Source organism: Mus caroli, chromosome 6, assembly GCF_900094665.2.
Source record: "Mus caroli chromosome 6, CAROLI_EIJ_v1.1, whole genome shotgun sequence".
NCBI classification, from domain to species: domain Eukaryota; kingdom Metazoa; phylum Chordata; class Mammalia; order Rodentia; family Muridae; genus Mus; species Mus caroli.
This window is the reverse complement of record NC_034575.1, coordinates 74,891,983-74,902,375: the sequence shown is the minus strand read 5'-3', so window position 1 is coordinate 74,902,375 and position 10,393 is coordinate 74,891,983. Positions and strand designations below refer to the sequence as shown.

Sequence of the window (10,393 nt, the reverse complement as noted above, 5' to 3'; positions counted from 1 at the left end):
AGAGAGAGAGAGAGAGAGAAAGAGAGAGAGAGAGAGAGAAAGAGAGAGAGAGAGAGAGAGAGGTTGTGTGAAGTCTAAAAATGAGAAGGATCTCAAATATATATATATTTGAATATATGAGATATATAAGGATATATGGATATATAGAGAGACAATTTTTTGTACTATGGATGTTTATAATTAAAATACTATTTAATACTTATTTTCAAATATCTTGCACTTAAGAGACTTAAGGTAAAAAGGATATATTTGGCTTTCAAACAGTTCAAGACAAAAGAGACAGAGTTGGGCTGAGAATAGAGAAACAAAACAAATAGCCTAAAATTTAAAAATTAGTAATCCAAAAAGTAGGCATGACAGCATTTATACTTGTTTTTTACTTTACTATATGTTTAAAATGTTTCTAAGAAAATATTCTAATTTACTCTACAAGCTCGTACTCAATGATAACAAATAGAGCTTTCCTATGATAAATATCATATTTATCACTATGATAATTAAAAAATTACATGAGTAACATTTAACATATTGAATCATTTAATAATTTAAATATATAAAAAAATGTATAAATATACACAAAACAATATGCACAGTTGATACTTCCCCTGACATTTATGCTCACGCCCCTCTGTGAGAGCTCATTAATCTTAGTCATAATTAGTCTCAAAAATATAACCACACTTAAAGAAAACCTCCATTAAATTTTGTCTTTAATTGAAGTTATACAATACTTGTAATAAAACTTTGGGGTATAATGTCTCTAACTGCAGTGTAGCACCTTGGTTTCACTGCTGACTAGCTAGACATGAAAAGTTGTTCAATTTCTATGGTTACTGAATTGGCCTTGGGATATTTACAGTTCATTTCTTGGCAAGATAGGAATCTTTGTTCTTGCAATAACCAAAACTAGGTTTTAATGTCTCCTCTGTCAAAAGTTAAGTTATCCCTTTTGTACATTTTATCTGTCTTTTCTCCTGTGTCATATAATATGTGGATAGCTTCATGTTACTACATTTAAAATATGAGTGGGAAATGATCCCTTTATCAAGAGCCCAGTATTCTTGTTCCAAGCATGGCATATGTGGAAAGTTACTGGAAGATGTTGTATAAGGCCTCACGTCAAAAATAGCCTTGAGCTGGTTTTTATTGAACCTGGGCCAATAAAATCACCCTGCTTTGATACACAGTAACCTTATGTCCAGGGTGTTACTTTAGACTTCTCATATCATTGTAAGATAATCAGGCTATATGTTCTATGTTAAATAAATTAAGTGATAGACTTTAAATCTCTGAAACCAATAAGCAAAGTTAGTAAAGAACTGGGATGTTGACATTGATTACTGGAATTGGGCCAGTCACAGGCATTCTTTAACTGTGCCTTTCTCATGACCTGTGCCATTATTGGAGCCAATAAAGTCCTTATCAGAAAATTGTGCCAACTCCAATTGATTTCTAACTCACACATTGAACCTGGACTGGTTCCATATTGTATCATGTTAGTTGTAATGCTAGGAAAACAACTATAATTACATATTTTATAATCGTGTTGCACATTGTTAATTTTTATTTTAGGGGAAGCCCTATATAATATTAAATGCTGATAACTCGGGAAAACCAAAGGTTGTGTTTCAGTCTCATAATCTTCATGTTTACTCAAACAGCTTCCTCAAGTCAGCCTAACTCTGTACTTTTGAAAATGTAACTTTTGGTAGGAGATAAAAAACATACATAGCTGTTATGTTTAGGAATTTTTCCCCTGTGCCCATATCTTCAAGGCTTTTCCCCACTTTCTCCTCAACTAATTTCAGTGTCTCTGGTTTTATGTGGAGGTCTTTGATCCACTTAGACTTGAGCTTTGTACAAGGAGACAGGAATGGATAAATTCGCATTCTTCTACATGTTAACAACCAGTTGTGCCAGCACCATTTGTTGAAAATGCTGTCTTTTTTTCCACTGGATGGTTTTAGCTCCCTTGTCAAAGATCAAGTGACCATAGGTGTGTGGATTCATTTCTGGGTCTTCAATTCTATTCCATTGATCTACCTGTCTGCCCCAGTACAGGGGAATGCCAGGGCCAAGAAGCGGGAGTGGGTAGGTAGAGGAGCAGGGCTGGGGGAAGGTATAGGGAACTTTCAGGAGCATTTGAAATTTGAAATGTATATAAAGAAAATATCTAATAAAAAATGAAAAAAAACGTAAATGGCTTCCTTGACCATACTTCTTTTCTTTTTATTATAAATTATTTTACAATGAACAATTTAAGTTATAGGTATTGAATATTGTCATCCTTCATGAGTTGGACCGGGACTCACACATGCCAGACAAGCACTGACATATTCAGATAAATACCAGGGTCTTCATGTTACTATTTACCTTTGAGAAGAGTTTCACTCAGTTCTCAGGCTGAATAAAAGTCTGTGATCCTCCTGCCTTTGTGGGCTCAATATCAGGAGTTATAAGCCTGTGTCACTAAGCCCCGCTTGTATCTTCAGATGCATTCAAGGGAAATAAAGATAAAAAAGAATAATAAATAACACAATAGGAGCCCATAATTTTTACTGAAAATAGATTTGTTTTCTATTTTTGTTTTATTGAGAATACCCTTTTTCGTAAGATATATTCTGATTATGGCTTCCCCTCTCTTTGCTACTCCATGACCCTTTCCACATCCTCTCCCATACATATCCATATGCTTTCTGTCTTTCAGCAGAAAATAGACATCTAAACAAATAATAATAAAATAAGGTAAGATAAACAAAGACAAGAGAACTGCAACAGGACAAAACAAACAGAAGCAAAGGAGCCGAAGAAAAAGCTCAAGAAACAAGGATGCAAAGACACACATCCATACATACAGGAGTCCCCAAAGACACACATCCATACATACAGGAGTCCCATAAAAACACAAAGAATACATAATGTATGCGCAAAGGACCCGAGTAATCAAAATAAACTAACGAATAATTAACTGTGACAAAGCATTGTCAAACAAATCACCTGCAACCAGGACACTGAGCTTACTTTGTGTTGGCCATCGACTGCTAAGCATGAAGCCTGACCTTATGAGTGGTTTTTAATCTCAAGAGAGACCCTATAGGAGAAAATTCATTTCTAATGTTTCATTTTCAAGTTGTTATCAATTGGTGTTACCCTCTGGGTTAGGGGCTTGTGTTCCCTTCTTGTCACAGCTATGGGATCTCATCTAGCAAAAACCCATGCAGGCCCTCTGTGTGCTGCCTCAGTCTCTGTGCATTCATAGGTGCATAGAAAATACTGTGGATGATCTTTCCTTTGTGTATTCCATTCACTCAGCCTTATGCTCTTTCCACCTCCTCTTTCACAAAATTCTCTGAACCCTGAGGGGGGGAATTCTACAGAGTCATCCCATTTAGGGCTATTTGTTCCAATGCTCTTTCCACCTCCTCTTTCACAAAATTCTCTGAACCCTGAGGGGGGGAATTCTACAGAGTCATCCCATTTAGGGCTATTTGTTCCAATATATCTCACTCTCTGTACGTTGTCTGGCTCTGGTTCTCTGTTGTTTCCATAGAATGCAAGGAAAGCTCCCCTGATGATGACTGAGTATGGCACTGATCTATAAAGTAGAGCAGAACATCATTAGGAGTCATTTTATTGTTAACATTCCTTTAGCCGAAGTATTTGGTTTTCTCCTAGGTCCCTAGCTTGTCTAGTCTCAGATTCTCAGCTGCCTAAGCAGTAGCAAGTATGGCTTCAATCTCATGGAGTGGCCTTAAATCTAGTCAGTTATTGGTAGGTTACTCTCACAAGCTTTGGAACACTACTGCATTAGTACATCATGAAAGCAGGTCATCTTATAGATTGAAGAGTTTGTAGTTAGGTTGGTGTTTGTCTTCCCCCTTTGATAACATGGAGAGTACTTCAGAGTACAATGAACACTAGTCCATAGGCTTGGGGCTCTAGGTAGGCACTAGTTTAACTTTTTTATATTCAGTAAATTGTGTAAGTGTTGGATTAAGTAATACAGGCTCTTGTGGGTTTTTTGAAGAGCAATCAATAACCTTTATAGCCTGGATTACTTCATGGTTCCTATGGGCCCCTTTAGCCAACAACTCGATCATATTCCTGATACTGGAAATGTTGGTGACAAGAAATGGCTGTTTGAGGTTCTGCTCCCTCTGTTGTTCAGTGATTTTATTTAGATTCCCTACATATATGTATATATTTTTTCAGAAAATGTAAGATATTAGTTTTCAATTCTAACCCTCAAATGCCCCTTAGTTTCATCTGACTATCCTCCTACTTTGTCTCTCGCCCCTTGCTTTCCTGTACCTCTCCATTTGATTATCCAATTTCCACCCACCCACCACTATCTATCCATAGCTATTAATTCTATGTCCCCATTCTAAGTCTCTTAATCTCCACATAACTACTGTGGATATATGGATTGCAACTCGCTTATCAAAGGTTTAAAAGTTGATATCCACAGATGAGCACCTATGTATTATATTTCTCTTTGTGCACTTGAGTTAACTCAGTTGGCATTATTTTTCAAGCTCACCTATTTACTTGCAAATTTCATTATTTTATTTTAATCTTGAATGGCTGAGTAATATTCCATTGTAGAAATTTACAATATTATCTTTTTTCATTCAACCATTAACATTTAGGTTGTTTGTAATTTTTAGCTTTTGTCAATAGAGCAATAGAGTACATGGACAAGCAAGGGACTCTGTAATAGGATGAAGGGTTTTGTAGCTATGAGCCCCAGTGTGGCATAGTGGGTTCTTGAGGTACATCCCTTCCCAGCTTCCTGAAGATCAATCACACAGACTTGTACAGTGGTTGTAGCAGTTCCTACTCCCACCAGCAATTGAGGAGGTTTTCCTATACCGGCATCCTTGCTAGCATGAGCTGTCATTTGTTTTATTTATTTTGGCCATTCAGACTGGTGTTAAGATGAAATCTCAATGTACTTTTGATTTGCATTTCGCTGATGATTATGGGTGTTGAAAATTATTTATGTCTTTCTTATCATCTGTGTCTCATCTTTTGAGAATTCTGAACCCTATTTTTAAAATTGGGTTGTTTGTTTCCCTGATGTCTTTTTTTTTATTTTTTAGTTTTTCAAACAGTGTAAATATTAGCCATTTGTCAGATGTATACAGTAAAATCTTATCTCATTGTTAACCAGCCACATTGTCCAAATGATGGTGTCTTTTGACATACAGAACCTTTTCATTTTCAAGAGGCGCCATTTATTAATATTTTTCTTAGTGACTGTGAGTCAGTTTTGTTCAAAAAGTCTTATTTTGTGTGCCAATGATGTCAAAGCCATTCCCCCTTTCTCTTCCATAAGGTGCAATATGCCTGGTTTTATGTTGAGGTCTTTGACTCATTTGGAGTTAAATTTTGTGCAGGCTTTTAAGTATTTGCATTCTTCTGGATATAGGCACAAAGGATGACCACCACTAGTTGTTGAAGATTCTATCTTTTGTTCCAGTGTATACATCTAGTTTCCTTATAAAAAAAAATCACATCTCATAGGTGCATAAATTTATGATTTTTCTTCGGTTTTATTCCATTGTTCAATGTGAGGGATTTATTTATTTATTATTTATGCCAATATTTTGCTGTTTTTATTACAATAGCTCTATAATATAATTGAACTACCAGCAGTTCTTTTATTATTAAGGAAGTTTTAAGCTATTCTGGTTTTTTTTCTTATTTCCATATGAAACTAAATATAGTCCTTTCATGTTCTGTGGAGAATTATGTTGGAATTTTGATAAGGATTACATTGAGTCTGTTGATTTCTTTTGGCAAGATGACCATTCTTACTATGTTAGCCTTACCAATTCATGACCAAGCATGTGAATTCATTCCGTCTTCTAATATCTAAAACCTCTTTTTTCAATGCTTTAAGTTTTTTTATTTTTGTTGTTGTTATCATACAAGCCTTCCACATGCTTGGTTAGAACTATACCAAAATATTTTAAAGCTCTTGTAAAAAGTATTTCTCAGCTGGGCGTGGTGGTGCACGCCTTTAATCCGAGCACTTGGGAGGCAGAGGCAGGCAGATTTCTGAGTTTGAGGCCAGCCTGGTCTACAAAGTGAGTTCCAGGACAGCCAGGGCTATACAGAGAAACCCTGTCTCAGGGGAAAAAAAAGTATTTCTCAGTTAGTGATTTGTTTATAGGAAGGCTACTGATTTTTGTGTACTAATTTTGTATCCTGCTACATTTCTTGAAAGTAATAACCAGCTATAGGAGTTTCTTGGTGAAATTATATCATAACTTATGTATACTGTCATAGCATCTGTAAATATACATATTTTAATCTATTTCTTTCCAATTTGCATACCCTTCATCTCCTTCAGTTTTCTTACTACTCTAGCTAAGACTTCAAATACAATATTAATAGGTATGGAGAGTGGACAACTTTGTCCTTTTCCTGAACTTAGTGGAATTGCTTTGAATTATTTTCTGCTTTGGTTGATATTGCCTGTGAGCTTGCTATAAATTTCCACTATTATTTTGAGGTAGATTCCTAGTAATCTTATTCTATCCAGAACCTTTATCATGAAGTGGTGTTGGATTTGTATCAAATGCCTTTTCTGCATATAACAAATCAATAATGTAGGTTTATAGTAGTTCTGTTGTACATTATATTTATTGATTTCTATATGTTGAACTATCCCTGCAAGTCTGGGAAAAGACTATTTAGTCATGGTAAATTGTCTTTTTTGTGTTATTGGATTCAGTTTGCCAGTATTTTATTAAGACTTTTACAACTTGTTTTTATAAGGAAAATTGGTCTGTAGTAATTTCTTTGTTAGTTATTTATATGGTTTGAGTAACTATGGCCTCATAAAAAGAATTGAGTATAGATATTATTACTTCTGTTCCCATATTGTGGAGTAATTGAAGGAGTATTGGTGCTAATACTTAAAACCATGTAGCCCCTACTTTTATGGGAGAGGGATTTAAAATTAACCACTTCTATTTCACTAAGGTATCTAGGTCTCTTTCGATTGTTTATCTGGTCCTTCTTTAACTTTGGTGGATCGACACAGCAAGAAAAATTATCCATTTCTTTTAGATTTTCTATTTTTTAGAGTACAGGTTTTTAAAGTTTTTTCTTAGGATTCTCTGGATTTCCTTTGTATCTGTTGTTATCATTTCCATTTTAGTTTCTAATTTTGTTAGGTTGAATTTGCTCTCTGCCTTTTAGTTAATTTGGCAAAGGGTTTGTCAATCTTATTTTATCAAATGACCATCTACTTGTTTTATTGATTCTTTGTATTTTTTTTCTTTCCAATTTTACCTAAGTTTGGGTTTTCTTTAGTGAATTTCCTTCCACTTTTATATCTTGAACATATTTTTTATTGTTTTCTTTGTATGTCCTTCCCGATTTCATTCATGGATTTGTTTATATGTTCTTTAAGTCCATCAGCATGTTCATAATAGCTATTTTGAAGTCCTGGTTGCGTGCTTCATTTGTGTTGCATCTCTCAGGGCCTACTCTAATAGGGTTGACAGGCACTAGTGGAGTTATGACATTGATGTTATTGATTGTATTTTTACACTGCTATCTAGGCATCTTGTTTTAGATTTTTTTTTGTAGCCCTAAGTACTGATATCTGGTCTTTTGTTTTTTAAGGTAGATGTTCAATTCCTCGGTTTCTGTTGTGTCTTCTAGAGAATGAGAATGAGATGGCTGTGGGTTGCCTGCTTCTGAGAACCTGCTATGTGTAGCCTCTAGAGGTCCCCTACGTCTTGGTAGATAAGTATGGGCTAGAGAGAAAGGGTGACTAAGAGGGTCCAAGATAAGGAGCAAAGATGAGTATAACCAAGAACTGTATAGACCCATGGCAATAGGGCCACACAGAATAGGGGATGTCAACAGGTAGACTGCTACAGGACTTGAGAAAATATATCATTGGAATTGGAGAATAGAAAGTAAAGTGAAAACCATGGATCTGATCTCCTGGCCAATGAGACCATGCTTTTTTTTTTCATCTCTGTTTTATACAACAAGATTTGATTTTTTTCTTTTTACTAAATCAATATATTGAAAGATACTTAGGTTTGTGTCCTGGTCTAATGTTCACATTCAGAAAAAACTCAGGCTTAAGGTCTAGAAAAATGTCCTTTATAGGAGTCTGGTCCAAGTTTGAAAACAAGAGTTCAACTTAAAAATGGAAAGCTCAAAATCCTAATTTTAATGATGATATTCAATATAGGTATATGTCCATGACCACAGCTCCTATTCATGCACAAGTCCTTGGCCAGTCTGAGCATCATGAGTGAGATCTTAGCAGAAAGACCTGGAAGTCATAATTCTAAGCTTTTCTCCCATGCACTAATTTATGATAATAAATTCTCCTTTTCATCCTCTCACTCTAATATAACATAAACCCCCAGGATTAATCTCCATTCTTACCTATTCCAATTTTTATTCTCCCCCTTTTTTTGACATCTGCTACTTATTTTCAACTAGTCTTTCTTTTTTTCCTGTTTCAATGTACACTGGTTCGTAAACATTGATATTAGCATTATACTATTAAGATTTGAAATATATGTGTATCTCAAATTCACTTTTAAAATAATTTTTCCTTTTATATTTTTTGCAGCTGCTTATAGATGACTGAAAAATCAAACAGAAAACAGGAGATTTCACCTGAGTCCATGAATACAGAGACTCATATGTGACCCAAGGAACACCCCTGTGATGGACATACCCATAAAATGTAAGGGAATGTAACCTCGCTTCAGGAACTCAATGCTTGCTGAACTTGAATCTCATGGTTCTGTATCTCACAGTCACTCACATTTTGTTTGCTCCTTTCATCCTTTTAGATATTGTATTTGTGGATACACTGGCCAGAGAATACACTGGCAAAAGGATCTTACATCTTATTCTTCAAACAGATCCATACAGGATATGGAGCCTCCATTGAAGGTGAGAAACCTCAGCCATTTTTTTTGCTGATAAGATGGTGTGGTGAAAATTAGAAATTGGATTCATAATTCATGCATGTAGTCAAGGGTCTTTGAGAATAATGCAGAATTCACACATGAAACAGCAAAAAAAATAATAATATGTTTTTTAAAAATCAAGTAAAAAATAACTTGAAAAATACAAAAGCTCCTAAGGCAAGGCGGGAAACATACATTATAATTTATAGTCAACATTCACCCATTATATAATTATTTTCTTAAAATCAATTTAAAGAAACTAGCAACTCAGCAAGATAACATTGCAGGGAGTGTGAACATATGGGCAATGGTAAATGAGATATATCCTTTTGAACATATAAAATTCTGGTCAAGTTATCATAATATTTATATCATAAATTTCATAATATATAACTATAGCAAATTAAGTCATGTTAAAGCATATAGAAATATTCTGTTTTTCTGCTCCATTTTACTATAAACCTGTAGTATTAGAAAACAGTCTATTAATTCACATAAAACTATGCTGAGTCTGTCAGACTGGGAAAGGTCTAGAGGTCTAATTACAAGCTGTGTGAGAAAAATTTCTGGGAAATAGAATTCTTATACATGAAATGAGGGCAGAAAAATTGGTGTCATACTTAATCTTCTGTAAGGGCAATTTGATTATATTTATCAAAATTAAAAATGTGTGCTCCTTTTGCCCTCGAATTTTCCTTCCCAATATTTAATCCACAAATGTGATTATTTGCATCTAAAATTAATTATGTTGAAGGCTGTTCATTGACAGAGTTTTAGTGGTGGAAAATGAATGGAAATAACATGTATATGGATCAGAAGAAACGAATAAATACATAGGATCTTCATTCTTTGAAATCCAAGTCAGCCTTCTCAGAGCCAGACGTGCTATGACATTGGGAATATTTACAATTAAAGGTAATGTGACAGCATGTAATATGATACTCATGAAAGGATCAAAGCCAGATCCCTCATATCAATTACATCCATAGTATGCAACAATATGTTTGGAGAAAGACACATTAACTTGTATATATTGAGCCACACGTATTCATACTTCCTGTCTTCAGTTAATCAGTTCAGTGAAGACAGGATGAGACATTGATAGTGTGGGGAAAATATGGAAATTCAAAGACATCCTTGTCTTACTTCCTCAAAAGTATGTGCTCTAGCTACCTGCATTGTATCATGGGGTTAAATGACAAAGGGAACTTTACAGATGTGATTAATGTAATGGACACCAAGAATGCACATTGTCATGATGCTTCTAGGTTGGCTGAATATAAAGTAAATATCTACAAGATTAAAGATAGAATAGAATGACTTGAAGAAGAAGAAAAGAGCAGATGTGAAAAGCATGAGAGACACGGCAGAAAAAAGATCATACACACACAAAAGAGAGAGGAGAGGAGAGGAGAGGAGAGGAGAGGAGAGGA

At 34.9% G+C, this 10,393-nt stretch overlaps 1 protein-coding gene across 4 annotated transcripts in view; it reads right to left on the bottom strand.

The window, feature by feature from the left end:
* Positions 1-10,393, bottom strand: part of LOC110296910 (regenerating islet-derived protein 3-beta) — a 122,028-nt gene that overhangs the window by 10,270 nt on the left and 101,365 nt on the right. Inside the window, exon 1 of one of the 4 annotated variants that reach the window (XM_029478855.1) lies at positions 2,374-2,458. The exons of the other annotated variants lie outside the window; for them this stretch is intronic. The gene's annotated coding sequence lies outside the window, so the exon portion shown is untranslated. Of the gene's footprint in view, positions 1-2,373; positions 2,459-10,393 lie in introns of those variants that run through there. 4 annotated transcript variants of the gene reach the window in all.